Source organism: Mastomys coucha, unplaced genomic scaffold (assembly GCF_008632895.1).
Source record: "Mastomys coucha isolate ucsf_1 unplaced genomic scaffold, UCSF_Mcou_1 pScaffold15, whole genome shotgun sequence".
Classification (NCBI taxonomy): domain Eukaryota; kingdom Metazoa; phylum Chordata; class Mammalia; order Rodentia; family Muridae; genus Mastomys; species Mastomys coucha.
This window is the reverse complement of record NW_022196897.1, coordinates 104,715,038-104,727,645: the sequence shown is the minus strand read 5'-3', so window position 1 is coordinate 104,727,645 and position 12,608 is coordinate 104,715,038. Positions and strand designations below refer to the sequence as shown.

At 42.1% G+C, this 12,608-nt stretch overlaps 1 long non-coding RNA gene across 1 annotated transcript; it reads right to left on the bottom strand.

Annotated features, from left to right (window-relative positions):
- Nucleotides 1-5,418, bottom strand: LOC116092330. The gene is made up of 3 exons (XR_004119208.1): nt 5,300-5,418; nt 2,494-2,577; nt 1-68 (listed from the first exon to the last, which is right to left on the bottom strand). It is a non-coding gene; the product is annotated as an uncharacterized LOC116092330 (long non-coding RNA).
- Between the last annotated feature and the right edge of the window lie 7,190 nt (nt 5,419-12,608).

Below are 12,608 nucleotides of genomic sequence, written 5' to 3'. Positions count from 1 at the left end.
ATCTCACTGGGGAACGTAACGGGATGGAAGAGCCAGGACGCCTCATGGAGCAGTCCACACAGGAATTCCTGGAAATACAAATCAAATGGAAAATAGGAAGACCAGGACAGGCACGTCTATATACACTTACTTGTAAAGTCAGTTTTTAAAACATACACATACATGTGCACACAAACAGTTTAGCATGTGTTCACTAATAGTCTGTAGTACTGAGGTGGGGGCATAAGGATTACAGTCTTATGTGGTGAGACTTTAACACCAACAAATGGCATCTTTTCTATCCCTCAAATAGAAACTCTGTGGGACTGGAGAGATGGCTCAGCAGTTAAGAATGCTTATGCTGTCAGAGAACACTAATTCAGTTCTCAGCATTCACATACAGAGACAGATCATAACACAGGGCACATACATATGTAGAGAAAAATTCATAAACATGGGATAAATCAAAAGACAATTTTAGCATAAGCCTATATAATCCTAGAACTGGAAAAAGAGAAGCCTCCTTCTCTATATATGTGTGAGTACATACAGACACACACACACACATAAAGAAATAAATGTAGTTTATAAAAAACTCTCTGGACAACATATCAAGAACACATATTAAAGAACAACAAAAACAGACCCACAAAAAAGGGTATGGGGTGGGAAGAACAGACACAGAAATCAGTGTGAACACTTGTTATGTTGCCACAAGTCCATGTCCTTCAGAGGCCTGGAAAATGATTGAAGATGACCCTAACACTGCCTTCATTTGGGGCACCAACCTTTAGAACTTTGAGACAACAAATCTGTTCTAAAGCATACAGTTTAATGGCGATGTATCTCAGTGGTATTAGCATGTACAAGGTCCTGGGTTTGGTCCCTAGTACCACAGGGCATGGGTAGTTATACAATGCCTAGGAAAAGTAATATACTGGTCATGAAACTTTCTGCTGATAGGTACTTGTCAGTAAAGTACAGTCGGGGAAGGGAACAGTGGCACATGCTTTTAATTCCAGCACTTGGGAGACAAGGGCAGAGGCAGATGGATCTCTGTGAGTTCAAGACCAGCCTGATCAATATAAAGTTGCAACCATAATTAAGGAGTAAAATTCCATTTCAAATATATAACAACAACAAAATCTCAAACAGACAGGTATATATCATGACTGCATATATGTAATCCCAGCAACTTGAGAGGTGTCAAGAGGTAGAGACCTTGACCTCAAGACAGCTTGGGTACAGAGTGAGACTATGTTTCAAAAAAAGATAATTAAAATAAATATATCTTAAAACTAAAAAGAAAGCATATACGGGGCTGTATATCTATCTGTCCAACATTTTATGAAACCCTGGGTTTCATCCCTGCTACTACATTAAGGAAAGGAAAACAAATCAATAATTAAAATACAAATATTTTTAGTAATCAAAACTGAGTATGTGGCCATACGCTTACAATAGCAACAATTAAAAGGCTAAAGTAGAACTGGGAACTCAAGGCTACGCTGGCTGACACAAAGAGACTTCATCATAATACAACTAACCAACTAGCCAACAAAAACTACAGTAGGACCTGGAGGGAAGCCTCAGTAGTTAAGAGCACTGGCTGCTATTCCAGGGGAGCCAGGTTCAGTTCCTGGCATACACATGACGTCTCATAGCCTTCTTTGGTTCCAACACTCTCTTCTGACTTCCATGGGCACCAGGCATACACATGTGGTGTACATACACACAGGCAAAACACTCATATGCATAAAACATATAAATATTATATAAAACAAAAAAAATAAGTGAAAACTGAGGTTGATGATGCTTAGAATGTAAGGTCCTAGGGTTTATTTTCTTGGAGAGGTTGCTTTGTTTCTTGAGACAGTATCTCATTGGATAGTCCTCTCCAACTTTCTACATAGAGCAGACTGGCTTTCAACTCACAGAGAGGAGCACATGAGGAAGACAACTGACATCAACTTCTAGCCTCAAGAGCACATGCTAACACAAATGTTCATGCACACACACAAAGTTAATGCTTAGCAACATTTATTTTTTAATCAGTTTGTATTCAATTTAATTAAATCTGCATGTTTTCTGTACACAATCAAAGTTATTGGTTGGGTGATTTATCATCTTACACACTGTAACTGCTTTGATTAAAAAACAAAACAGAAGCCAGTAGTATGGTCCTGTGTGTGTGTCTCTGTGTGTGTGTGTGTGTGTGTGTGTGTATACATGTGAAATAGATAATAATTATCATAACTAGGTCTTGTGGGTTTTATTTATTAACATAAATGTCTTGCTACCCAGAATGGCCCAGATTAGCTTCAAATTCTCAGTCCTCACCTGGTTTCCCAAGCTCCATGGGCTGGGAATGCAGGCAGTGCCATGATATCTGGCTTGTATTCATTTTATCTTCATCTTCTGCTGCTGCTCATAACAGTTTAGTGTTTTGCTCCTATGGAACCCTTTTCAAGCTACTACAACAGTATTTGGAATGATTATCCCATTACTACTTACTTGCCAAGTCCTGAGTTCAGAATGTTGAGCTGACTATAAAAGCACCTAAGGTCAGGAAAATATTCATCTTGTGTGATAAGGTTCCTAAAAAGAAAAAGAACATAAAGATAAGTGTCTTGGCTTCTTTTTTCACTGTGATAAGACACCATGTCCAAGGTAATTCATTAGAAAAAAAAAAATCATTTAGTTGGGCTTACAGTGTCAGAGGGTTTAGAGTCCAATGGTGGCACAGCAAAGGCATGGTGGCAGGAACTGGTACGTTCACATTGCTAATGCAAGCAGGAGGTAGAGGGAGACCCATGGTGGCAGGATCAGGTAAACTCACATCTCTAACAGCAAGTAGGAGGCAAAGGAAGACCCAATAGAACTGGTTCTGAGACTTTGAACCCTCAAAGCATGACCCCAGTGACACTCACCACTAACAAGCTTAGACCTCCTAATCCTTTCCAAAAAGTTCCACCTACTGGGGCCCAAGTATTCAGACATATGAGTCTCTGGGGGGCATTCTCATTCAAACCACCAAAGTAAGGATTTACATATCCTTTACTGACACTACAAGTATTAAGTATACAAAGATATTCCAACCAAAGTATTCTAAAACATTCACTCTCATAAGTATTCTTCCCTCCCCCTTTTTCTTATTAGATATATATTTTTTAAAGATTTATTTATTTATTATGTAAGTATACTGAGGCTGTCTACAGACACCAGAAGTGGGTGTCAGATTTCATTAAGGGTGGTTGTAAGCCACCATGTGGTTGCTGGGATTTGAACTCATGACCTTCCAAAGAACAGTCGGTGCTCTTCCCCACTGAGCTATCTCACCAGCCCTTTATTAGATATTTATTTATTTATTTATTTATTTATTTATCGAGACAGGGTTTCTCCGTGTAGCCCTGGCTGTCCTGGAACTCACTCTGTAGACCAGGCTAGCCTCGAACTGCCCGGCCCAAATGTTGATATTTTTAAACACTAATTCCACTACAGGTATACAGAAAGTGACACTGATTATTCCTTTAAAATACTTATGAGATGTAAATAAAGAAAATATCCAAGCCTGGCAGTGGTGGCGCACACCTTTAATCCCAGCACTTGGGAGGCAGAGGCAGGTGGATTTCTGAGTTCGAGGCTAGCCTGGTCTACAGAGTGAGTTCCAGGACAGCCAGGGCTACACAGAGAAATCCTGTGGGGGGGAGGGGAAGGAGGGGGGAAGAAAAAAAAAGGGTGCTGGGCTTAAAAAAAAAAAAAAAATCAACATTTTTTTGAAGAAGTAGTTCTAAAACTTTTATGCAACTCTCTGAGTTTATGATACTGTAGAATCTTTCTGGAGGGGAAAGAAACTGTAATTCTGCATGAAACCTCTAGTACTTTATAGTTGTCTTTTAGTGCAAAGCAAAAGACTTTCGTTTTTAGTACAAATACATTTTCCTCTCTAAGATGAGGAAGGATGTTATATTCCTTTCCTCTGGCTCATACCTGTTTTTTTTCTACTTGTAGATCAGATTAAAAACTAAAAACTACTCGTCCTAAAGGGGCTTTTTGGGTTTTTTTTTTTTTACCCCCTAAGCAAGTGCTTCTTTTCTACCATCAGCTCTGCTAAATCTAGGGCTAACAAAAACCATATAATCTATAACAAACATTCACTCACATTATGATATTTCCATTTGAACTGGCTCTCACTAATATGCCAGTTTATTCATTTATTTATTTTTTATTTATTTTTTTTGGTTTTTCGAGACAGGGTTTCTCTGTATAGCCCTGGCTGTCCTGGAACTCACTCTGTAGACCAGGCTGGCCTCGAACTCAGAAATCCGCCTGCCTCTGCCTCCCAAGTACTGGGATGCCAGTTTATTTTTGAAACAAGATTTTGATAGATGTAAATTCTGGCACTTAGCACCAACACACCCAGCAAATGTCTCAACAATCCAGAACCCAGAAGCATAGACCCTCCTAGAATTTAACTGAATACCAATAAAAATAAGGGGGCTCCCAATTACAAAGAGATGGCCCATAAAATTAATTAAGAATCAAATACAAATATCTTGTTAGTAATACACTGTCACTAGTGTACACCAACTACACAAATGAGATTCCTGCAGTATTTCCAAAACTATAGTTTAAAAAAAAAAGAAAGAAAGAAAGGAAAGAAAGGCATTGTAAGCTGTTTCCCTTGATTTCGGGTTAAGAAATCAACATCGGTGAATTCCACTAAGACCTGTTGGCCTTATGGCCTTAATGCGCCATAAGGACATTTTCAGGACGTACAAGGACAAAGCTGCTTACTATGGTCATAAAAGTTTGGCAGGTGCGAGTATGAGGTACAGCTGCAAGAGCCTGTCCGTAATACACATACTCAAATGAAAATACCAGAGGGAGCCTCGTACAGCCAATCTCAAGGTCAACGCGCCACAGACACAAAATACCCAGAGCTGTAACAGGCCTGTTAACCTTAACCGATGACGCCTTCGTTAAAGGGTCAAACAATACAGATATTCTTAGAAAAATAAAAGGGAGGTGCACACAGCGGCTTCCACGTACAGCCCGTGTATGTGCAACTCGGAGAACCAGGGTAAAGCACACAGCAGACGAAGGGCACAAGGAAGGGCGTGGAGCGCGCGCGGGTAAGGGAAGGACGCGGCCACGTACTCAGAGGCGGCGGGGCCGACCGGACGCGGCTGCGGCTGGAAAGCCCTGTCAGGCCCAGGCCCCGCCGGCTCCCTCATTGGGCTCGCCGTTACCCGGTCCCGGGTTGTGCCGCCCCATAGGCTGCTCGTCGCCCGGTGGACAGACGGCCTTCTCAGCTCACCTCACACACTCCGCTTCTCGCGGGGGGCCTGCCCCGGGCCCGCAGGCCAGTGCCCGGGGCACGCCTCACTCCGCCATCTTCGCTCCTTCTCCTGTCCGCCAACCCAGGGGCGGAGTCTTTCGCGCCTCCGCCCCGCCTCTGGCTGCCGATTGGACAGCACCTTGCTCGCGCGCTCTTTTTCTGTCGTAGGTTGGCTGGAAAGTACATCAATCAACCCCTCTCCTTGGTTCTATTTTTTGTTGTTGGAGCTTAGTGCTCTAGCTGAAGTTCACGAGGAAAAGGGTTATTGTAATTCAGTTGAGGAAAAACATTCCGCACGGAGGCAGTCTCACTTTTTAGTAGGATAGCGCGGCAAGGCCAAATGACTATTTTAAATTATCGTTACTGTTAACATGTACTGTTATTAGTAATTCCTCTCTTGTCCTAAAGGATTTTTATACCCGAACTAACACTACACCCAGAGGAACAATCTCATGGTGTCAGTTCTGACTTTGACCCATTTAGAGTGAACGTTGCCTGCTGTTTGAAGGTCAATAGAGGGCCGGGCAGCCTTTAATCCCAGCACTTGGGAGGCAGAGGCAAGTGAATTTCTGAGTTCCAGGCCAACCTGGTCTCAAGGACAGCCAGGGCAAACCCTGTCCCGAAAAAACAACAACAACAACAAAAAATAGCGTAGTTTTCCACACCTTAAGACGGCCTGCCCGCTGAAGGAGAAAATGTTAAATGGCATTTGTTGTTTCTTCCATTTGTAGGATTTAGCGATGTTTCCAGGAGAGGTAGTGATGGCAATAGTGTGACTCTTCCAGGTGATGATAACGTTCTTCTGGGTAAGCAGTGCTTTCTAAACAATGGGACTATCAATTTGGATTTATTAAATCCAAATTTCTATGCTTCCCTCTGTTGTAAGGATGCTATGCCACACAAACACAAAACACAGTTGTCTATTGAATCTATAGGATATTATTATTATTATATTATTATTATTATTAGAATGTTAGAACCTATTGAATAATAATAATAAATTCACTAGCTACATTGATTTATTGACTGCAACTGGCCAACCAGCCAGCCTTCATTTCCCTTTATAGCTGGAGGGGTGACAGAGACCTTGTGTATCGCAGGTTCACCTAAAATTTGCATTGTAGCAGAATTACCTCATCAGTTATGTCCTGAATCTTCCTCCACCCAAACAGGTTCTTCAAGTGTTAGCTACCATCAGATCACACATTACACTACTACACAGTATGTCTATGTGGATGTATATGTATATTGTGTATATACTTAGACTACAGAATGCCTGCAAAGGATTACACAAACCTCTGTGTGAGGTTTTACTACATCCAGACAGAGCTGATACAAATGGGAAACAAGTCACTACAGTTAGGTATTAATGAGCTCATTTAGAAAGACACAGCATATTGAAGCCAGCCAAGGGGTCCAGGTGAGCTTCAAAAGAGGAATATGATAAGGTGCAGGACTCAGTAGGGACAGACATGTGCAGACAACAGTCATTCAAATGGGCAATATCAAGCAATGGGGCCTATGCTAAGCTGAATCGCAACCCAAAGAACCAGCAAAAATAGTTTTGTCCCTCCTTAACTCACTTAACCAGGCGTTCAGATGACACTGCACAAGGCTGATACCATCAAGCCATGGTGCCATGTCCTTCCTATTTATATGGGGCATAGGTGAATAATTCTGCCTGATTTGTGTGTGCTCCTGCATGTAGAGAAAACTCAGACTGCATGCATATAAGACAAGCATTCATCAGAGTTATATCTGTTTAATATTCCCATATCCATGTTTTTCATGTATTTTAATTTTAAATACATTTTAAGATTTGTGTTATGTAAACAAATATTTTGCCTGTATTTATGCATGTACATGTACCACATACATGCTTGGTGCCTGAGGAGGTTAGAAGAGAGTATCAGATTGCATGGATCTGGAATCAGGGATCATCATGAGTTATCAAGTCAGGGCTAAGACTCATGCCTGGGTCCCTACATGAGCAAGAAGGACTCTAACTGTTGAGCCATCTCTCTAGCATATACTTTAAGCTTCTAGCAATCCTCCTACCTCTGCCACCTCAATCCCAGCTCATTTGGTTGTTTATAGTTTTTATTTTTCTTGAAAATTTTTACTTTTAAGAATTGGATCTGGGGCCGGGCAGTGGTGGCACATGCCTTTAATCCCAGCACTTGGGAGGCAGAGGCAAGCGGATTTCTGAGTTCAAGGCCAGCCTGGTCTACAGAGTGAGATCCAGGACAGCCAGGGCTACACAGAGAAATCCTGTTTAGAAAAACCAAAAAAAAAAAAAAATGGAAAAAGAATTGGGGCTGGGGCTAGCAAGATGGCTTAGTGGGTAAGAGCACTGACTGCTCTTCCAAAAGTCCTGAGTTCAAATCCCAACAGCCACATGGTGGCTCACAACCACCCATTATGAGATCTGACGCCCTCTTCTGGTGTGTCTAAAAACAGCTACAGTGTACTTATGTATAAATAATAAATAAATCTTTGGGCCGGAGCAAGTGGGGTTGGCCAGAGCAAGCAGAGGTCCTAAATTAAATTCACAACCATGATTTGTACAGCTACGCTGTACTCATATATATAAAATAAATCTTTAAAAAAATTAAAGTGCAATAATGACACTCATATAAAAAAAAAAAAAGAACTGGGATTGGGGTAATGGTGGTGCACACCTATAAACCAGCTCGCAGGAGACAGAGGCAAGCAGATTTCTATGAGTTTGAGGCCATCCTGGTCAACAGAGTGGTGTTCCAGAAGAGCTGAGACCATATAAAGAAAGAAACACTGTTGCCTCACCAGCCCTTGTTGTTTATTTTTTAACACAGGGTTTCTCAGGCTGGAGAGATGGTTCAGTGGTTAAAGGCACTGACTGCTCTTCCAGAGGTCCTGAGTTCAATTCCCAGCAACCATATGGTGGCTCACAACCATCTGTAATGGGATCTGATGCCTTCTTCTGGTGTGTCTGAAGACAGTGGCAGTGTATTCATATACATAAAATAAATAAATAAATCTTAAAAAAAAAAAAGACAGGGTTTCTCTGTGTAGCCCTAACTGCACTGCTTTAGAACTTGCTCTTGTAGACTAGGCTGGCCTCCAACTCACAGAGATCCGCCTGCTTCTTCCTCCCAAGTACTAGGATTAAAGGCATGTGCCACCACTGCCAGGCTGTAAGTAAATCTTGAAATTCATTTCTCTAGTATTGTTAACTCTGGTTTTCTACATTTTCTGTATATGGTATTCAACTATAATCCAACTAATTTTCTTTCATTTTAACCTTACAAATAATAACAATAACACTGTGCCCAAGTCACTGATCTGATATATACATACTTTTGTTTATTCACTTTTTTCGAAGACTGGATCTTCTGTAGCAAAACTGACCTTCAAGTACTAGATATGGTTCATTAGTTTAGTGTACTGTCTGTTCTTACAAAGAACATCTCATTTCCCAGCAGCTAAGTTCTGGCTCACCACCATCTGTAACTACAGTTCCAGACAGGTCGCCCTCTTCTGGCCACCATGGACATTGCATGCACATGGTGGACAGATGTTCATGCAGGCACTCACACAAATAAAAATAAATTTTAAAAGATGACCTTGCCTTGTTGCCTTAGTGTGCTAGAACCCTCAAAGAATAACTGCTGACCTTATTCACTGCCTGTAGACTTTCTGGCACAGTCAGTCACCAGATTAGTGACATATGGAAAAAAAAAGAAAAAGATTACCTTGAACTGCTTCCACCTCCAATGCTGAGATGTGTGCCAACATACCTGGCTTTATAGTGTTGGGTCTGGAGCCTAGAACTCTGTGAGTTAAGCAAGCATTCTACCTACCAAGCTGTGTCCTCAGCCCTATTTACTTTCTATTTTAAAATTAAATTTTAAACCCGCTGATTAGTTTTGTCAACTTGACTCATCTAGAGTCATCTAGGAAGAAGGAGCCTTGATTGAAGAACTGCCTCCATCAGATTGGCCTGTGGACATGTCTGTAGGGACATTTCCTTGATTAATGATTGATGTAGGAGGGCCCAGCTCATTGTGTATGGTGCCTTGCCTGGATGGGTAGATCTGTGCTGTGTAAGAAAGCAAGATGAGCAAGTCATAGCCAAGAGAAGCCAAGCAGTGTCCCTCTGTGGTCTCTGCTTAAGCTCCTGCCCTCACTTCTCTTTTCGAGACAGGGTTTCTCTGTGTAGCCTTGGTTGTCCTGGAACTCACTCTGTAGACCAGGCTGGCCTCAAACTCAGAAATCCGCCTGTCTCTGCCTCGCGAATGCTGGGATTAAAGGCATTTGTCACCACCGCCTGGCTCCCCCTGACTTTTCTTGATGATGGAGTGAAACCTGTAAGTTGAAATAAGCCATTTCCTTCCCCAAATAAGATCTGGTGGGTGCTTATCACCACAGCCACTGGCAAGTGAACTAGGCCAGGAGGTTAACATTGGAAGGTTTTATTGTGCTAACAGTCTGATGGTTTTTGCAGGGTTGGAGAAAAGGCTCAGAGGTTTTGAACACTTGTTGTTCTTAGAGGGGACCAGGGTTCAGTTCCCAGTACCCATATAGGGGTTCACAAACATCCATGACTCAATGTCCAGGAAATCCAACATTCTCCTGACCTCCACTAGCACCAAACATGTACACAGTACATATTGTATATGCATACATGTGGGAAACACTCATCATAGAAAGCAATATGTGAAAGGCTGATGTAACACTCAGCTCTTCATCAGCTTCTCAGTGCTCAGCAGATTGCTTTCCGCCGCATCTCAAACCACGATTCCTTATGAAATCCTTTGGGAAAATATTAGCAGGAAGTGGACTGTCTCTGAAATCTACTCACCACCCTTTTGCACAGCTTGCCACTGTGTCTTTCCTTTGCTCCATCTGCAGAGGATGGACCAAGTCTGAGTCTGAGTGAGTGAAGTCCTCACTGAATGTACCACGTCAGGAACAACTTTGTAAAGCAGTTAACCATATGGAAATGGAAAAGCACCCTGGAGAACCTGAAAACAAGCGTCCGTGGGGACAGACTTGGGTGTGCAGACTAGCAACTGCGCTTCCTCCTCCCAGACACTGGCAGTCTATTTAAAGTCTGAAATTGCTGATTACAGAGACCTCCTTCAGAGGCTAACCCCTCCACCTGTGCTGTCTCAACACACCAAGGTTCTAGGTTGCAGAGAGAGCCGTGGCAGAACCCTACCTTATCGTCTTAGTCAGGGTTTCTATTCCTGCACAAACATCATGAACAAGAAGCAAGTTGGGGAGGAAAGAGTTTATTCAGCTTACACTTCCACGTTGCTGTTCATCACCAAAGGAAGCAGGAGCTGATGCAGAGGCCATGGAGGGATGTTACTTGCTGGCTTGCTTCCCCTGGCTTGCTCAGCTTGCTTTTTTATAGAACCTAGGACTAGCACCACCCACAATGGGCCCTTCCCCTCTTGATCACTAATTGAGAAAATGCCTTACAGCTGGATCCCACGGAGGCATTTCTTCAACTGAGGCTCCTTTCTCTGTGATAACTTCAGCCTGTGTCAAGTTGACACACAAAACTAGCCAGTACACTTATCACAACTTTATTTTACATGTTCATGTGTATCTGTCCTTTCTTTAATCTCTGTAAGCCCCTTGCCTGGGTTCCAGGACCCAAGATGAACACAGCACCCTTTTTCCCCACTTCTGACTTTTTGGTGATTACAAGGTTAACAGAATCACCAGAGGCGACAGGGTACAAATACACTCACAGAACAGTCATCTCTGCAAATACCAATTAACAGGCTGGTTCAGCTCCTGCTCCACCAAAAAAAAATGCAGCACACGAAACACATAAACAGCATGCTCATTCTTTGAAAACAATTCAATTTGGAGAAAATTAGTTCAAATAATTAGAGTTCCCATGGCCATTCTCCTAAAGGACATCCTACAAGACATATTTTGATAGAAATACGTTAGCTAGAAATTTGTTCTTTTACTGTTGGCAGAGAAGAGAACTCTTTCCCTCAAGAAACCGAGCACTGACTGGGGCTGGAGAAATGGCTCAGCGGTTAAGAGCACTGACTGCTCTTCCAAAGCTCATGAGTTCAAATCCCAGTAACCACATGGTGGCTCACAACCATCCGTAATGAGATCTGATGTCCTCTTCTGGGATGTCTGAAGACAGCTACAGTGTACTTAGATATAATAATAAATAAATCTTAAAAAAAAAAAAAAGAAAGAAAGAAACGGAGCACCACAGCAAGGAATGGTGGCACACACCTTCACTCCAGAGGCAGAGGCAGGTTCTGAGTTCATGGCTAACTTGGTCTCTAGCTTGAGTTCCATGCCAACCATGGGTACACAAAGAGACTCTGTCTCATAAGGAAAGAAAGGAGGGAAGAAAGAAAGAAAGAAAGAAAAAGAAAAAGAGAGAGAGAAACAGAGAGAGGGAGGAAGGAAGGAAGGAAGAAAGGAAGGAAGGAAGGAAGGAAGGAAGGGAGAGAAAGAGAAAGAAAAGAGGAAGAAAAAAAAGCAATGAGGCAGATTTCTGAGTTTGAGGCCAGTCTGATCTACAGAGTAAGTTCCAGCACAGCTAGGGCTACACAGAGAAACCCTGTCTTGAAAAATAAATAAACAAACACCATACGAACGTACATACATACATACATGTGGAATTCAGCATCCTGACACAAAGTCCCCCACACACATTGCATACTTCTCAGAAGCCTCTAGGTTTTACCAACAAAAATTTCTGATTTCAAGATCATAAAAAAAAAATTCAGAGAGGAATCACTGAACCCAATTCTTCAAATATTCAGGTATGATCCAGTCTGAATAATATACAATAACATTTAATTTATTTTAGTATCTCCAGGAAAATGTAAATTTTCATTGGAATTAATGCCTATAAGCACCAACACAATTTAGACCTTGAATGTTTTTTGTTTTCCCAAGGCAAGGTTTCTCTGCATAGCCCTGGCTGTCCTGGAACCTACTCAGAAGACCAGGCTGGCCTCAAATTCAGAGATCTGCCTGCCTCTGCCTCCTAAATGCTGGAATTAAAGGTATGCACCATTGCCTGGCTAATCTTGAATTTTTTTAAGACTTTATTTTTATTTATTTATTTATTTTGGTTTTTCAAGACAGGGTTTCTCCGTATAGCTCTGGTTGTCCTAGAACTTACTCTGTAGACCAGGCTGGCCTCGAACTCAGAAATCTGCCTGCCTCTGCCTCCCAAGTGCTGGGATTAAAGGCGTGCGCCACCACCGCATGGCAAGACTTTTTTTAATTGCACGTTTGTGTGTGTAAAGGG